The 17,790-nt window shown below is 28.2% G+C and overlaps 1 non-coding gene across 1 annotated transcript; it reads left to right on the top strand.

Moving 5' to 3' along the window:
* The first annotated feature begins 16,615 nt into the window (after positions 1-16,615).
* Positions 16,616-16,692, top strand: mir3003a (microRNA 3003a). Its single transcript, NR_107858.1, is given in 1 exon segment — positions 16,616-16,692. It is a non-coding gene; the product is annotated as a microRNA 3003a (primary transcript).
* Positions 16,693-17,790: the final 1,098 nt, after the last annotated feature.

The raw sequence follows: 17,790 nt of genomic DNA, 5'->3' as shown, positions 1-17,790 counted from the left end.
AATGGTGAGAATGGCTCTTGAGTTCCATCTGGCATTGCTCATATTAGGAATGTTCTGAAAGTGAATCAGAGGGAAGTTTCTTTGTTCTTCATAGAACCTAAACACTCTTGTTAAATGGTACAAAAACTTCATATCGTCTCTCCACCCTGATTTATCAAGAATTTCTACAGTTCCATTCACAAACTTATCCTTCAGTTCATCATACTTATTCAACAGTTCAGACACAAATGGGTATTCAATGTTTGGAGATTTGGTATCACCCCCAAGTTCTTCGTCCATCACCAGACGGAGAATCCTGTCTAGTACGTGATGCTGACAACCGATAAATTGTGGTATTGTGACACCCTTTAATTTAAACATACGTTGCAACTTCACAACAACTCCATTTCTCTTCCCAGTATTGACGTTTGTTGTATCAGTAATGATCATCTTAATTGAATTCCACAAATTGTATTCATCAATAAGTTTGGCAATTTTTTCAGCAACAGTTTCAGCTTTGCCATCTTTTAAACGCAGTGCATCAAGTTTCACGTCAGTTCTTTCATTCTGAAGTACAACTACCTGATATTCCTTATCATCTATTCGTTTGCCGTCAAAGTGTAAGGACCACTGTTCCATTTTAAGTTGTTGTATCATTTCTTTTTTTAATTTACCTGCCTCTTTGAATATGGACTTGTAAATTGCTGATTGACTTGGAGTTGGAATATCAATACCTTGTTGTGATAATACATTGCATATTTTAGCAGCTTTCTTTGTGGAAACTCCACTTGATGTAACCATACTTACAGCAAATTTACTTTTGTAGTGCTTTCTAGTTTTTTTCTGAGTGTCCTCATCATCGTCTTTATCACCGTCGTCGTCTTCATCATCTTCACTCTTACTTTTGCAGTTTTCAGATTCAGTACCACTGTCTGTGGTAGACAGGACTTGTGATGTGGAAGGTATTGCTGTTCCAGACTGGACTTTCCTTCTCTTGGAAGGGTAAATGGTTTCTTTACTTGCCACTTGTCCTGTTGAGTACCCCACCTGTCCTTTACTTTCTTTTTGTAGGTGGTATAGACGTTTATCTTCCGAGGATAACCACTGGCCATTCACTTTCGTGATGTCAAATAATGCATTGAGAACATCATATTTTCCACGCTTGACACATTCATCATAGACCTTCAGCACCTTCATAAGCTTTGCTCTTATCACTTGATCAGACACACGTGGAAAATTCAGTTTATTGTCCCACAATTTTGTAATTTCCTTAGAAATTTGGTCTATTCGTTCTTTTCTTCCTTTAACATATGCTCCGAGAAACTGGTATCTTCCTACGATCTGCAATTGAAGTGGTATTCTGGATTTTTCATCGAGTGAATATTCTTCTACAGCCACGCTTCCTCTTCTTCTGTGTGACTCTTGAAATCTCACCAAATTTTTAGTCCAAGTCTTCTTGTTCTTTGTTACTGTGGTATGACTTTTCTTGTGAGACATCATATAATATTGTTACGATTTTACGGATAGCTGAGCGTAAATATCCGTTTAATAAAGTCGTTTAATTAATAAAATACTTTAACTGTATAGTAATCCAATTATAGTTCGATAATCCAGTCAATGTTGATAACAGTTCGATAATCCAGTCCGTATCCTAACAATAATGCTACAACTACTTATACTTCGTACACTTACAGCGTCTTTAGTTCGCTACAGTAGTTCCTTATTAGCTCAGTTACACGCAGAGTACTTCATAGAACTATTCACATTATCAACACTGAGCTCTGACAGCAGCTCGCTTATATAATTATTTAGAGCTTCCAGAATGTTCTACTAAGTTCTATAATCTTCTACAGTCTGTTACAGTCGTCTATATCACCGTGGTAACACAATGACGTCATCACATAACAATTCCAAGTATTTGCCGGCACACGGCCGTTTCGTTGCCATGGTAACGTGTGGCGTTATATTTATAAATTCATAACAAAATAATGAAATAAATAGAATTAAGCTGAGAATTAAGCTTAAGATTAAAACATCGGTCAAAAATGAATGTATAAAAATGGTAAATCAAATTTTTATTTTGGGGTGACCTTTTTTTGTTGCAGAAAGCTATTTGGGCCTTTTTTCATGATTTTAGGTAAAAGTTCATCGATTTATGATACAGGAAACATTTTATTTGAAAAAAAATTAAAAAGTCATATCCCTAATATATATATATATATATATATATATATATATATATATATATATATATATATATAAATATATATATATATATATATGTATATATTTATGTGCATATTAATATATATATATATATATATGTGCATATATATATTTATATTTATATGAATATATATATATATTTAAATATATATATATATATATACATATATATATATATATGTATATATATATATATAATATATATATATATATATATATATATATATATATATATATATATATATATATATATATATATATATATATATATATATATATATATATACATGCTAATACTTAACAAAAAGTGAATTTATTTAACATATAAATTTTCTCGACAAATGTTTTTCTGAATGTTCTCGTTACACACTCTAAAACCTTCCGAATAATAAAAATGCAATAAATTTGAAAAATCGCGTGCTTTTAGTAATGGTTTCACATTCGTTGCGAAAAATTTTAATAACTTAATACTCCATTTTTGTAACTGAAAAACTATCACTAAAAACTTAATATCCAAACTGGTTTTTTGGTAAAATATAGTAGTTAATTTCACGGAATCAAAACCCTATTCTTGACACGTGTTATTCTTAGTGTTTTCGGGAGTTTTAAACACGCAACAGAAACCACGCGTAACTTTTAAACGAGTTGTGCCGTCTGGGAGGTTGGATAAATATGTACATTGTGTACAAGAGTTTTTGATCATTTGATATTGTTTATCGCTGAGATCAGTGTTCATTTTTAACGCAAGAGCTTCCTCTACACTCATATTAATGGGAAAGGTTTTATACAAAGTTTCATCAACTTTTTCTATCTCTAAAACATTAGAAATATTGTTTTTTAAAATAGAGGCTTTTTTTTCCCCAGCAACATTTTCACTTTTTGCAGAAGCTAGAAATAGAGTTTCATGATGTTCAGTGACTAGTTCTTTTCTTTTTTTTTCTTTTGCTTTGCTCTCCAAGAACACTCCATTGTTTATTGGGCCTCCCAGAACCAAAATGGCTACTTTTATTGTTCATAAGATTTCTTTGAAGCCAACAATTTTCTTTTTGTATAAATGCATCATAATTTCGTCCACATTGTTTTAGTTTTTTCTTCACCTTTGAAATAAATATAACTAAAGAACCTTTACTTTATTTAAGTTTTCGTTGCGAATTTCTTCAATATTAAATCCTTCCATAATTTTAATTTATCCACTGCTAATTCACGTATAATTGGGATAAGATCTAATCATTTCATTGTTATTGTTTTTAAGAACCATCAATATAATAAAACTAATATATCAGAAACATTTTAAATTACATTATATATTTTTTTATTTACACTGTTTAAAATTTTATATTGTTATGGCTTTAACGATTGTCACATTGCCACATCCAGTAAAAACACTATATTACTAAGTTAACTTTATATAACAGGAAATAATAAAGTTGTTCAGTTAAGCTTTTTCAAACATGTTGTACTTATCGAATAATAAATCGTTCTTTAAAATTGTCAATAAATATCTTAACAAACTTTTAAATAGTATATAATGACAAAAGCACGTTTTTTAAAACTATATTTAACATTTACGATTTAAAAACTATATTATAGTAAGTAATACCAGTAAAAAATTAAAATGTAAGCTTTCCACCATTTTCATTTGTTTTAATTATAACAAAATACTTTCAAAAATGGCGGAAAACAAGGTTTTTAAGTGTTTAACAACATTTGTATTTCTTTAATAACTTCCAATACCGCAGGAGACCCCAGTAATCCCTTTATATTTTAAAAGTAGAAATGTTAATTAACTAGAAAATATATGTATATTTTTGGAACACGGTGGAACATTTGTTTAGCTGATATATAAATCAAAAAAATACAATTACTTGCTGCCTTTTTTTAAAAAAAGTCTTTAAACTTAAACAAAAAATCAGACTTTTTTATTTCTTTTTAGTAAATTTGAAATATATAGAGCCAAAAAATTATCTTCAAAATAAATATACACTTTTATTTAAATTAAAAGTACTCTATTTTAGTTAAATAAAAATCTCACATTTTTCAGATTTCTTTGAAAATAATAACAAATTTTTTCACTTCTTTTTACTATAAAATACAAAATAAAAGTTTTATGAAAAAATTATTTATACTTTTGAAATAAAAAATTATTGCAATTTAATATTATTTAAAAAAGGGCACTTAATTTATAGAAAAGTTGTGAGGGGTTTATTACCATTTTTTTGTTGTTTTGAGTCACTGTGCGTCAGTTGACTTTTTTTTAAATGCCATCCGGAATTTTAATCAAATGTTCATTCTGCCTAATTGGTTCAAACTTTTCTAGTCGTTTTAATTGATTTTCTTTTGAAAATAGTTTGCCTAAAGGCCTTTCTAATTCATCCTTAGAGTTTGTAGTTCCATCAAGATTTGTAATAAGATGTCTTAAAGGTAGCTCATTGGTATGTAACATGCAACCTGACTAAAAACATTTTCTTCCAATGAGTTTCTCCAGGTGAGCTAATAACCCGTCGTTATTACCAGATCCAGTCATTGAATTTGTAGAACCTGATCCAATCACAATTATAGTTTGATCAATTCCTCTAGGAACCATCCAGTTTTAAAGACCGATTGCAGCTTCTCTAGCTGGTTTGTTTGAACCCTTTGAAGGTGTGTAATGAGTCAAGTAGCTTCCATCTGGTTCAGAAGTAACATTTATGTTTTCTTGCTTTTCTGTTCTTCGACAAAACTTTAGTTTTAGCTATAACCCTGGCAAAAAAAAAATTTTTTTAGGATCACCTACTAAACTAGTCATTTTTGGACTCAAGTAATTTGATTTGATCAAATCTTGAAGGAGATATGTCAAATCGAATAAATGCTAGTGCTGTATTAGGGATAAATCTTGCAAATGCAAATACAGATGTAGCAGCAGGAGATATGTTAAATCGAATAAATGCTAGTGCTGTATTAGGGATCTTCATGTAATTTTGTTTAATGGTTATAAATGGGGAAGTTTTTTGTTTGATATTATTGGAGCTGTCTTCTAAGGATTCTTCATTTACATCTTTAATTTTTTCAGGTGAAGTTTCTTAATTTAAGTCATGCTCCACTAACTCATAAACTTTGTCTTTAATGTTTTTAATTTGAACCTGTGTATTAATATGAGGTTTTTTAATCAAACTTTTTCTTTTTTCTAAAGATGCAATATCTGTTATTTTACGTTTCACTACTTTAACCTGTCTTTTTGTTTTTTCCTTGTCTAGTGGATATATTTGGTAGCCTAGTTTTTCACTAACTTTATCTCTTTGAGATCTGAGCCATAATAAACCAAGTTGTGGCATTTTAATAGTTTTCAACAAATGCATAAAATTTGAACTCCTGCAGAACAATTTTTAATCTCCTTACAAGGAGAATTTTCATCTGTACAAAGTAGTATGTTACACATACATTTTGTAAAGCTTACCTTCCCACAATTTGACAATTTTTTCTTTTGTTTCTTTTTGATTAGGAATGTCTCTAAACTTATGCCAGACAGTTAAAATTTTATCTGAAATTTTTTTTTGAGATATGACAACAGGGGTCTGAAACAAAGCATTGTATTGAGACCACCCCAACCCATTATAAAATCACTCTTTAAATGTAATTTTTTATTATGATGTACCCTAATGTATATGACATATATACACATATACAAGCTCGTAGCAACCGGGAGGTGCGAGGGGGAGGGGGCAGCGGGGCACTTGCCCCTTAACCCCCCAAAAAAAAATTTTTTTTTTTTTAAATAAATAACTTTGAAGAAATTGACTGAAAAAATTACTAAAAAAAATAGATTCTTAAGACTATTTCAGGGTAGTACTGCCCCCCCCCCCCCCTAATATAATTTTTGTTCCCACGGCCCTGATATATGCCATACTGTTACCAAATAAATAAGTAATCAAAAATTATTTACTTACCTCTCTTTTATATTATATGGATTCGCCAGGAAATTTATAATCATAAATGGTGTCGTGAGTGAAAAAAGTTTAAAAAGCCCTGTTTTATTATATAGTTTATATAAAATTTATTTCATTGTTTCAAAATTATGAGTTTTATTATCGTAGTATTTGGGTATTTTTTAAATATTTCAACAAAAAATATAAAATAATAAAGACCCACAAGTGAAAAATACACTTCTTTTGGTCAAATTTTTATCATCAAGTTTATCAAAATAAGAATCGTGCATTATTTTAAAAAAGCAATAAAACGCTCAAGCTGTTATATGTTACTTTTACTTATATTACTTTTGTGAAACAACAAAAAGTAGATATTTTCCGAGTTAGCTTGTCTTTTTAGCTTGCGTATAACTTATTTCTATTATTTACTTCTCTCGACTGCGATCTTTTTTGTGTATTATTTTTGTAGAGTGTTTTAAAGAAACAAAGATTTTCGAAGGACGGTGTGTGGGGAAGGGGTTGTTCTACCCCCACAAAGAAGGTGATTTTCAAGTTACAGTCGGTTTTTTGACGAATTAAGTTGGCTAGTCGGGTATTTGACACAATTCAGTCAGGTGAATTTTAGTTTTTGAGGACCTTTTTTATTTTTATTTTAAATAAACCAGTTGGTTATTTTTATGTGATCACCCCCCTCCTCCCCATATTTTTTAACCTATAGATTTATAAAGTCAAAAGCGCCCTTGCAATGTTGTGGCAAGTGAGACTCAAGTCTTAAAAGCACTTATTTAAACATAGAGGTGGAATTTATGAGCTCGAAATTATTTAAATTATTTTCTTTATTTTTATTGCTAACTATATTTTTAAGTAGTTCAAATTTAGTAAAAAAGTTTTTTTACTTTTGCCTTTCATTAATCAATAACGTCTTTAAATCAAGAAAAAATTATAAAATACTGTAAATATTCAATCAAATCTTTATATATATAAATTTACAGTTTTCAGTAACTTTTAGGTCAGTTTAGTATATATATATATATATATATATATATATATATATATATATATATATATATATATATATATATATATATATATATATATATATATATATATATATATATATATATATATATATATATATATATATATATATATATATATATATATATATATATATATATATATATATATATATATATATATAAATATATATATATATATATATATATATATATATATATATATATATATATATATTAATAATTTTTTAGGTGCCTAAGAAGTCCTTACGTTCTTATCACAGAGCACCGTGGAAGAGCATTTAGTAGGAAGTTCACGCCTCCTTCCCAACCGATGTCGCAAAACTATAAAATAACTTATCTTTTTTTGAAAATCTCCAAAATTCCGTAAAATTTCCGAAAATTTTCGGATAGTAAAGAAGTTTTATCTTAATATTGTGCCGGCCGTGGCGCAATGGTTAGAGCGCCTGCTTTAGAAGTTTTATTTGAACGCCTGGTTTAGAAGGTTTGTTTTTTTATTAGAGCGCCTTATTATTAGAGCCTTATTATTAGAGCGTTTTATTAGAGCGCCTGCTTTAGAAGGTTTATTTGAAACTGGAACAATACCTTTAATTAATCACCCTACTAGAATCACAAGTCATTCATCATCATTAATTGACAACATTTTAACAACAGATTTTTTTAATAAGTCACTAAAAAAAAGGAATTATAAAAACCGATGTTTCCGATCACTTCCCGATTTTTTTTTCTATATGTGTTAATTTGAAAAAAGAAAAGCAGGGAAAAGTTTTTATAAAAAAACGGCTCATCAATAATAATAATTTAAATTCTTTCAGAGAACAATTATCACTTGTAGATTGGGGTTATATTAACTTTAATGATAATATCAGCATAATCTACGACAATTTTTTCAAAACTTTTCACCAAGTGTACGATTCCAATTTTCCTTTAATTGAAATAGTTTTAAGCGATAAAGAAATATCATCTCCTTGGATTACTAAAGGTCTCAGAAAATCGTCAAAAATTAAGCAGAAGCTTTACATAGAATACCTAAAATCGAAATCTGAAAAACATAAACAAAATTATAAAACTTATACAAACTTATTTGAAAAGCTTCGCAAAAATGCAAAAAAAAACTACTATTCAAACTTGCTTAATAAATATAAGCACAACTCAAAACGCGTCTGGCAAATCATGAAGGAGGTGTCTGGAAAACTTAAACCAAATAAAAATTTACTCCTAAATTTTATACAAGTTGATAACAAATTAATAAATAACTCAAATGATATTGCATTTGAATTTAATAAGCTTTTGAACACTATCGGGACAAAATTAAGCGATAGTATTTCATTCATTAAAGATAAGTCTGTTGATGAGTTCAAAACATCAATAAGCTCTAATCTAAATTTTACTGAGTTAACTTTTAATGAATTTGAGGTTGCTTTTAAGTCATTAAAACGTAATAAAGCTACGGGGTATGATGATATTAACACAAATATTGTGATTATTTCCTACAATGTTATAAAAGATATTCTTTATAAAATCTTCAGAGCATCCATTGCATAAGGGTCTTTTCCAGATAAACTAAAAATAGCAAAAGTAACTCCAATCTTTAAGACAGGAGATCGTACAAATATAACAAATTATCGCCCTATTTCAGTTCTTCCAGTTTTTTCAAAAATTTCAGAAAGAGTAATGTACAACCGAATCTACTCTTATCTTGTTGAAAATAAAATTCTATACGAAAACCAATTTGGTTTCAAAAAAAATAATTCAACCAAGCATGCCATTCTTCAACTAACGCGCAATATAACTGACTCTTTTAAAGACTCTTGTTTTACACTAGGAGTATTTATTGATTTGTCTAAGGCATTTGATACTGTCAATCATCAAATCCTGTTAAAAAAACTAATATCATATGGTGTTAAAGATAAAACCCTGTTATGGTTTGAAAGTTATCTTACTAACCGTAAACAGTTAGTAAGATAACTTTTTACAATATAGATTCTATATCTCATCTGTTAATGAACATAACATGTGGTGTTCCACAAGGATCCATACTTGGTCCACTTATTTTTTTAATATACATAAATGATCTTCATAAATCATCAAACTTAACAACAATAAATTTTGCAGATGACACCAACTTGTTTTTGTCTCATAAAGATATTAATATGCTCTTTACTAATATGACAAATGAATTAAAAAAATTTAGTGACAATCTATTTTGTTTGGTTTAAACAAAATAGATTGTCTCTAAAAATAGAAAAAACTAAATGGACACTTTTTTATCCACCTTCAAAAATATATATATATATATGTATATATATATATATATATATATATATATATATATATATATATATATATATATATATATATATATATATATACATATATATATATATATATATATATATATATATATATATATATATATATATATATATATATATATATATATATATAGGCGGATTTCCACAAGAATTTTTTCGTCGATAAGCTTGCGCAGATAAAACATTTCTGTCAAATTTAAAAAGTTTTATCTGCGCATGCTTATCGACGAAAAAGTTCGCTTCGCGAGAATATTTTCGTCTTGTGGAAATCCCCCTTAACGCACATAAAATTTCCCTTTTTGGCGGCGTTTGTGATCTAAAACAACGAGTAAAAACGTCCGTCATACTTTTACAAGTCTTTGTTTAAGATAGCCTTGTGCATGGGTGTAGACTATTTTTAAATCAAATTTACAAACGAAATAAGCAAAGCTCTTTGCAACCTTGTGTACTCAAGGTAAACTTTTTTTTATTGTAATAATTTATAAAATGTGATAAAATGTTTTTGCTGTTGTATAGCTGATGAAAAATTATGATTTAATAAAAAGACTATTTATACCTAATTACTGAAAGAAATAACGATAATACGTTGCATATAATACATTCTTTAAATTAACAAGATTAACAAGATTAAATTTAATCAAGAAGGTTATATAATCGTGAAACAAAAAGAAAAACCATGAAAATAAAAAATCTAAAATATTTTAGTTAAGTCTGCACAAAAAACCGGCTAGTGAAGTAATTATATACCAGCTTTTGTGGCTTTTTTGTAAATCATCTACATGTTTCTTAAAGCTTTTATTTTCCCATCCTAGTTCTTTTTTTCACTCAATTGGTTTACTTCTGATTAATAATATATATTCAGGATCAAAAGGTTGTCATATCTATATTTGGAAATAGTACATATTTTAAGTAAACGTCAATTAGATAAAGGTAGTGACCATATGAAAATAATATTAAAGCAAAATTAATGATGACAGTTATAATTATATCAATATTAGTATTAGATATATTAATGATAGTAACAACAAAAACAGTTGTTGTTGTAGCAGTAGTAGTACTAGTACTATACCTTTTTCATTCAAGTTGGCCAATTTTCACTTTAATTAGGCATTTTTTCATTTTAATTTGACAATTTTCACTTAACAAATTAAAGTGAAAATTTCCAAATTAAAATTAAAAAATGCCAATTTTTCAAATAATTGTAGTAGTAGGTTAAGTTAGCCAGTTTTCACTTTAAATCAGAAATTAAGTGGAAATATTTTTTGAAAAGGCAACTTTGCTGTAAACCATTCCATTAAGAATTTTAATTTTTTTAAATAATTGTTATTTAAATAAAATTTGTATTGCAACCCCAAATACCTTTAATGGTTAGATCTAAAATATATATATTTTTAATAACTTTATACAACTTATTGAGCCATTTGATTTACAGATCGGTTGTTTCAAACTATTATAACCTTTATTTTTATTATAACCTTTATTTACTATAACCTGAATGTATGTAGATTATTTAATTAATGTATTACTATTATTATTTCGTGTTTAAATTAGTAACTCAAATTTAGAAAAAAATAAAGTTATCAAAGCAATTTGAAAAAAAAGTATGAGAAAGTTTACTATTATTAATGTATTTTATTGTTTAGTTATTCTTTTAGCTAATGATATTTTAAATGATAAATATATTGAATATGGAGAAGTGTGACATTAGAAGGCTCTGCAGTAAATAATACAAATAATCAGTAGATATTGATGAAGATTTAAGTTTGCTGGATAAATGAGAATCAAAAAGTGAGACAAAAGTTAAGTTTGATATCTATATAAAATTTCTTTGGATATCACCAGTCTAATTGTAAAGTGTTCCAAAACACAGCAAAATATCTGCAGCAAAACAAAAGTTTGATCACGCTATAGATAGAGTTGCAAAAATGGTTTCATTAGCATATGATATTGAATTTTGTATAAAAATAAAAAACAAAACTTTGTAAGCTTTTTCAAACAAAGCTTTTTCATTTTTAAAATAAATTTTTATAGTTGTGTTTTTATCTTAGTAAGTAAAATACAACTTAATTGAAGCAAAAATAATGCTTATTTAATAATTTAAATAAAGTACTTTTTACAAACAGTTTTGAACTCATTTATTTGAGTTTTAATTATAAAGTCTTATAGTTACTTGCGCTTTCATTTCATTGCAATTAGGGCAAAGAATTGTTATTTCTTAGTTTATGCATAGTATAACACAGTATATTAGTATATACTTAGCCCTTAGTTTAGGGCCTCTATTTTTTGTTATATTTATTAATGATATCCCAGAAGTAATTTTCAATTCATTAAGTTTTTTGCATACGATACAAAGCTTTATGTGATCATAAAAAATCCAATGGATAGCATTTCAAATAGATATATATGCAACTGCAAAATGGGCTAATGACTGACATATAAAATTTAATGACGATAAATGTAAAGTTATGTATGTAATAAAAAAAAAACATTTACATAAATATAAGATGAATGGTCAAGAATTAAAAGAAACTTTATTCAAGCGTGATCATGGTATTATAATTACAAACAACTTAAAATTGGAAATCCAATGCCAAGAAGCTGTGTTAAAAGCAAAATCTGTTCTTGGAATGCTTAAACAAACTTTCATTTGTAAGACCTCATCTTGAGACATTTTTTTCAGCATGAAATCCTTATAGGATAAAAGACATAAAAATTCTTGAAAGAATTCCAAGAAGTGCTACTAAACGAGTGCCTGCTTTGTGTAAATTTGTGGAATTGTAAGTCAAGACTCAAAATTCTTGGTTTAACTAACCTTAAAGATAAAAGAGTTAAAGAAATGTTTAATTATTTTAAAATCTACAACAGCTTTATAAAAGTAAATTGGCAAGTCAAAGTAAATCAACTGTACTGGCATCAGCCCCAAGAGGAGCAATAAGAAATAATCAACACCCCATCATAAAGCAAACCAAGTTTAACATTAGCCAAAGAGAATTCTTCATTATTAGAATTGCTACCTATTGGAATCAACTTTCTAGAAGTTAAAGCTGATAATAACTTCCAATTTAAAAATAGGCTTGATAACCATTTATCAAAAAAGTGATACAAATATTGCAAAACAATTCATTACCATTGTCTACAAATTATTTGTTAGATTCATAGATTATTTTTGTAGCAGTTTATTTTTGTATCTATTATTAATAAATCTATAATGTGTAATAGTTTAAATATTCACTTTGTTTTTCTATTTGTTGTGTTTGTGTTTTGAGCTTTTAAAATATCCTCTCTTTTTTTTTGAATACCTTTTTTTCTTTTTAATTAATGTGTTAATGGCTTTTCCCACATTTTTAATGTCTGTTTGCTAAAGCAATTTCCCCAATTAATTTTGCTTTTTTCTGAATCAATAAACTCTAACCATCTTTTTTCTCTTTTATAGATTTTTTGATTTATCTGAAGATTTTTTTTTTCTGCATTGCCTTTTTGAGTTTTTCAACTTTTTGAATCAATTTTATTTATAATAATTTATTTGTATTTATTTTATATATTTATAAACTCTTTATCTCTACTTCAATTAATGTTGTTAATATGTTGGTTTTAACTTTTTTTACAAAAAAAAAAAGAAAAAGAAATATATATATATATTAGGGTGATTCATATTTGACGAATTTTCGAAAATCAAGTTGGTCCTACCTGGAATGGTTGACCACCAATATAAAAATAATTTTAAGCCCAAAAATTTTAATGTCACATGACTTTAGAGGTCCCCGCCCGTCAAATTTATGTATAAAAACATAACAAACTTCAGGGGTCTGGCGGGGACCTTTAAAATCAACACGGAAAACCAACTTTTCTTCTATGTGGTATATTTTGGACTACTTATTTATAATAGGGTAAGACCAAAAAGAAACACGCTGGTATTTATTTCACATGATGCGGAGAAAGTGGCGAAAAAACCAGTTTTTTTTACATAAAATGACGCATTACTATGTATAACTGACACTGGTTTATTCTTTATATTTAGGCCAAATTTTGAAAATTAATATTAGAACTAAACATTAATAATGTTTATATAGAAGGGGCATGTCAATAGCTACCTGCCCCCCTCACCCTATTATTGGAGATTTATATCCCCTCTATCCCTTCTTCGTTGGGGGGGGGGGGATTTTATAATAAGATTTTTTAAATAATATGATTTTATAAATCATACTATTTAAAATTACTTTATTTTCTTTAGCAAAAAAACATCATTTGGCAATATAAATATTAAAATCATGATATCTAAATATAATATAATATATTGCAATGCATAAATATAGTATATAAATCATGTTATTTTTTTCTCTGCTTTCCTATTGCTTCATACGCTAGCTGCAACTGTTCCTTGGTTTCTAACTCACGGAGGTGATCTCATCTTTGCTGCACGGCTAGTATAATTTCTTGACAACCATCCTCATTGTGAACATAGTTCACAAACTCTAATACAAGTTTTACAGCCCTTTCAGAACAATTGTTCACTACTTCAAGTTTACTTACAAAATTGGAGAATGTTTTGAAGTGGTCAACGTAGCACCACATAGGAGCAGGACAGTTTAACCAAAGTTTGTCCTCCATTCTTGTTAGGTTTAATAAACTGAAGATGAACCAAGAGTTCTCTCCAATTAATAGAGCAAATCCTGGTGGCACTTCTTGTTTAAATTTTAACTCATTTATCAAGTTTGACTTCTGAATGCTGAAAATGATCAGGAACTAGTTTGGAGAGTAATGTTTTTGCGATGTTTTCTTTCTCCACATCAGGAAAGGTGGGGTCTAGGAGAGCAAGTTTGAACATTAAATTTTCTGGAGCTGCTGTTTTGCCTGAGGTAATTTGCTCCCAGAAATGTTTGAGATGAAGTTCATATATATGCCTCCTGCAGGCAAGCTCTAATAAAATAGATTCCTGTCTTTGACTGAACCTAATATTGGCTCCTGAATGTCTTCCAGTATTTGAGGCAGTTGTGTCAAAACATAGTCCCTTCACATCGCCACGTATTCCATAATCTTCCAGTACATTATAGAAAGCTTCATACTGAGCAGCTCCAGTCCCATGCTCCATTGCTGGAATTCCAAGAAGTTTGATGTCTCCATCAATATTAGCTGAAACAGCAAACCTGTCTCTTTTTTCTTTTTTCCCATTAGTAATATCTTCCATAATTTTTCCATCAAAGTGAGCTATTATGGGGAAAAGTGCTTTCTCAGCAGCTTTATTAACCCCTAATTTGAGCTTTGCAGCATTTTGCTGGATGGTTTTCTTGGCTAACTGTGGAGTGTCATTACTTGGACCTGGCTGATCGAAATCAAATGAACAATCTGAGTCTATGCTGGTATTTATATCACTGGTTTCTGAGGAAAACTGAAGCTCTGTAGTAAAATCATCTCTCTGAGAAAACTGTTCAACACTGTGTACTAACTGTGGATGTTTCAATCTTCTCTGTTCTCTCTTTTTAATTCTCCAGTTATAAAGTTTAATTTTTTACCCAGAGTCGTTTTACGACTGGTCTTTTGATCTCTCAAAAATTTCATATTGGTACAATAAGATTCCTTATTAAGACAAGTCTTCTTTAGAATATCTTGGATATTTGATTTAGCAATCCAGAAAACCTTATTTCCTTTTTTTTGAAATCTTGTCTAGCTTTTCCTGCTTCTTTTGAGTTCTTACAATTACTTTTCTTTAAATTCTCCCAGCTGTTGATCAGATCAGTGATATGCTTCCTTTAATAATATATATAACAGGTTTAGAAAATATTATTTTATCCAAATTTTGTGGTTTGTTTATGGTAATCTGTCCCTTTAATATGAATTAAGTTTTGTTTGGCCTACCTTATAAATGGGTCAGTGAGTATCCCATCCTTGTATCCTCCGTCTAACCATGGTTTCTTAACTGTGAACATAATGCAGTTTTCAGGACAGCTACCAAGACCAGAACACTTTGCTGTTTGACAACCAATGGTACAAGCAATCAGTTTTTTTGTTATTTTGTCTCCAGATCGTAGAGAATAATGTCTGTATTTGTTGAAAGCATTATTTCTGGAAGATTTTCTTTAAAATCCTCTTCTTCAAAAAGATATGGCCTTGTTTTAAGTCTTGTCGATCTTGGCATCTTGGTTTCTAAACAGTAATTTGATTAAAGAAAACAATTGATATTCATTGATATTCTTTGTTTAAGCCACATGTATTTTACAATAATAGTTTTGTATATAACCGCAGATAGTATACCTTTTATAGATTGTTATGGATACACCACATACACTCACAGAATGTAAAATTACAACAATATGTCTTCCGCAAATACAACAATATGTTAGTTTATAAAACCGCGGAAACGAATAAATATTCCAAAATATTTAGGAATCAAAATGTTATCATAATTTAATGTTTATATTGTCTTTTTTTATAAAGAAAATAAAGAGATTTTAAATAATATGATTTATAAAATCATATTATTTAAAAAATCATTTTATAAAATCCTCCCCCCCCCCCTCCTCCTCCTCCAACAAAGAAGGGATAGAGGGGTATAAATCTCCAATAATATGGTGGGGGGGGGGGCGGGTAGCTATTGACATGCCTCTTCTATATAAACATTAATGTGTAGTTCTAATATTAGTTTTCAAAATTTGGCCTAAATATAAAGAATAAACCAGTGTCAGTTATACATAGTAATGCGTCATTTTATGTAAAAAAACTGGTTATTTCGCCACTTTCTCCGCATCATGTGGAATAAATACCAGCGTATTTTTTTTTGGTCTTACCCTATTATAAATAAGTAGTCCAAAATATACCATATAGAAGAAAAGTTGGTTTTCCGTGTTAATTTTAAAGGTCCCCGCCAGACCCCTGAAGTTTGCTATGTTTTTATACATAAATTTGACGGCTGAGGACCTCTAAAGTCATGTGACATTAAAATTTTTGGGCTTAAAATTATTTTTATATTGGTGGTCAACCATTCCAGGTAGGACCAACTTGATTTTCAAAAATTCGTCAAATATGAATCACCCTAATATATATAAATAAATAGAAAATGTCTATAGGGTCAACAGAATGTCTATCATTTTTGGGTTTGGCCATCAATCAATTTATACCTGATAGAGAAAATGCACCTTTTTGATTTGGCATAGACTTGTAAAAGCTATTTATATCATTACCAAATTGCACACTTAACATAACTGTTAAATGTGCAAACTGGTAATGAATTAAATACTGTTTTATCAGTTTTGTTTGTTTTTGTATCTTTTCTTTTATGTTGCTGTTGTTATTTTTGACTTATTAAAATAAGGGATTTTAACTCAATTTTTTTCAAAAACTAAAAATGATTACAAAAAAACTGTTATATATGATGAAAATCATTTATTTAACATGCTGAAATACGACATAGGCATTTGAAAAATAATTTTTAGCTTAGCATCTAACATTATTAAAGTTTTGTAAACAACAGAAATTAAAATTTGTAAACAACAGAAATTAAAATTTGTAAACAACAGAAATTAGAATAAAATTAGCTTAATGACGGGAGTATATATATTTCTATTTTTGAAATATAGTTCTATTTTTAAAAAACAGTAGCTTTCTTGTTTTATAGCGAGTAGTTACCGTTATGTTCAATGTAAATGAATTAAACATTGAGCATAATGATAATTACTTGTTATAAAACAAGAAAACAACCTTCGTTACTGTTATGTTTAAAAACATAATATAACCAGTGTTTATTTGTTACATTTAATTAATTTTTATTAAGTTTTTTATAATATAAATCTATTTTAAAAATATTTTTCTAAAAAGAAAAACTATATACATAGATACATACCGTATGTATGTATGTATGTATTTATGTTTGTATATGCATATGTATGTATATATATGCATATATACATATGTATGTATGTATATTTCATACATACACACACATATATACATACCACTCATACATACATACACTCATACATACACATATACTGATGCGTGTATGTATGAATGTATGTATGGAACTTACATATATCCCTTGACATTTTATTGCTGTAAAAAACATTTTTTAATTTTTTTTTTAGTTATAATATTTAGTATTTTTATTTTTTTTAAGCATCAGCAGTGATAGGAGACATGTTTGAAATATATGAAGTAGTTTAATAAGGTATGAAAAATCAAGATCAATAAATCCTTTAAAAAAATAGCCACTCGAAAATAATATAAAAAAAACACAAAATAATTTTGTGTTTTGAAAACACAACAAAAGGTATAGAACCTGAGCACTTATAAATCTTCCCTCAATAATTAAATTCACTATCATAGATGGATGGTTTTTTC

This window comes from Hydra vulgaris, chromosome 05 (genome assembly GCF_038396675.1).
Source record: "Hydra vulgaris chromosome 05, alternate assembly HydraT2T_AEP".
Taxonomy (NCBI): domain Eukaryota; kingdom Metazoa; phylum Cnidaria; class Hydrozoa; order Anthoathecata; family Hydridae; genus Hydra; species Hydra vulgaris.
This window is presented reverse-complemented; position numbering and strand designations above follow the sequence as displayed.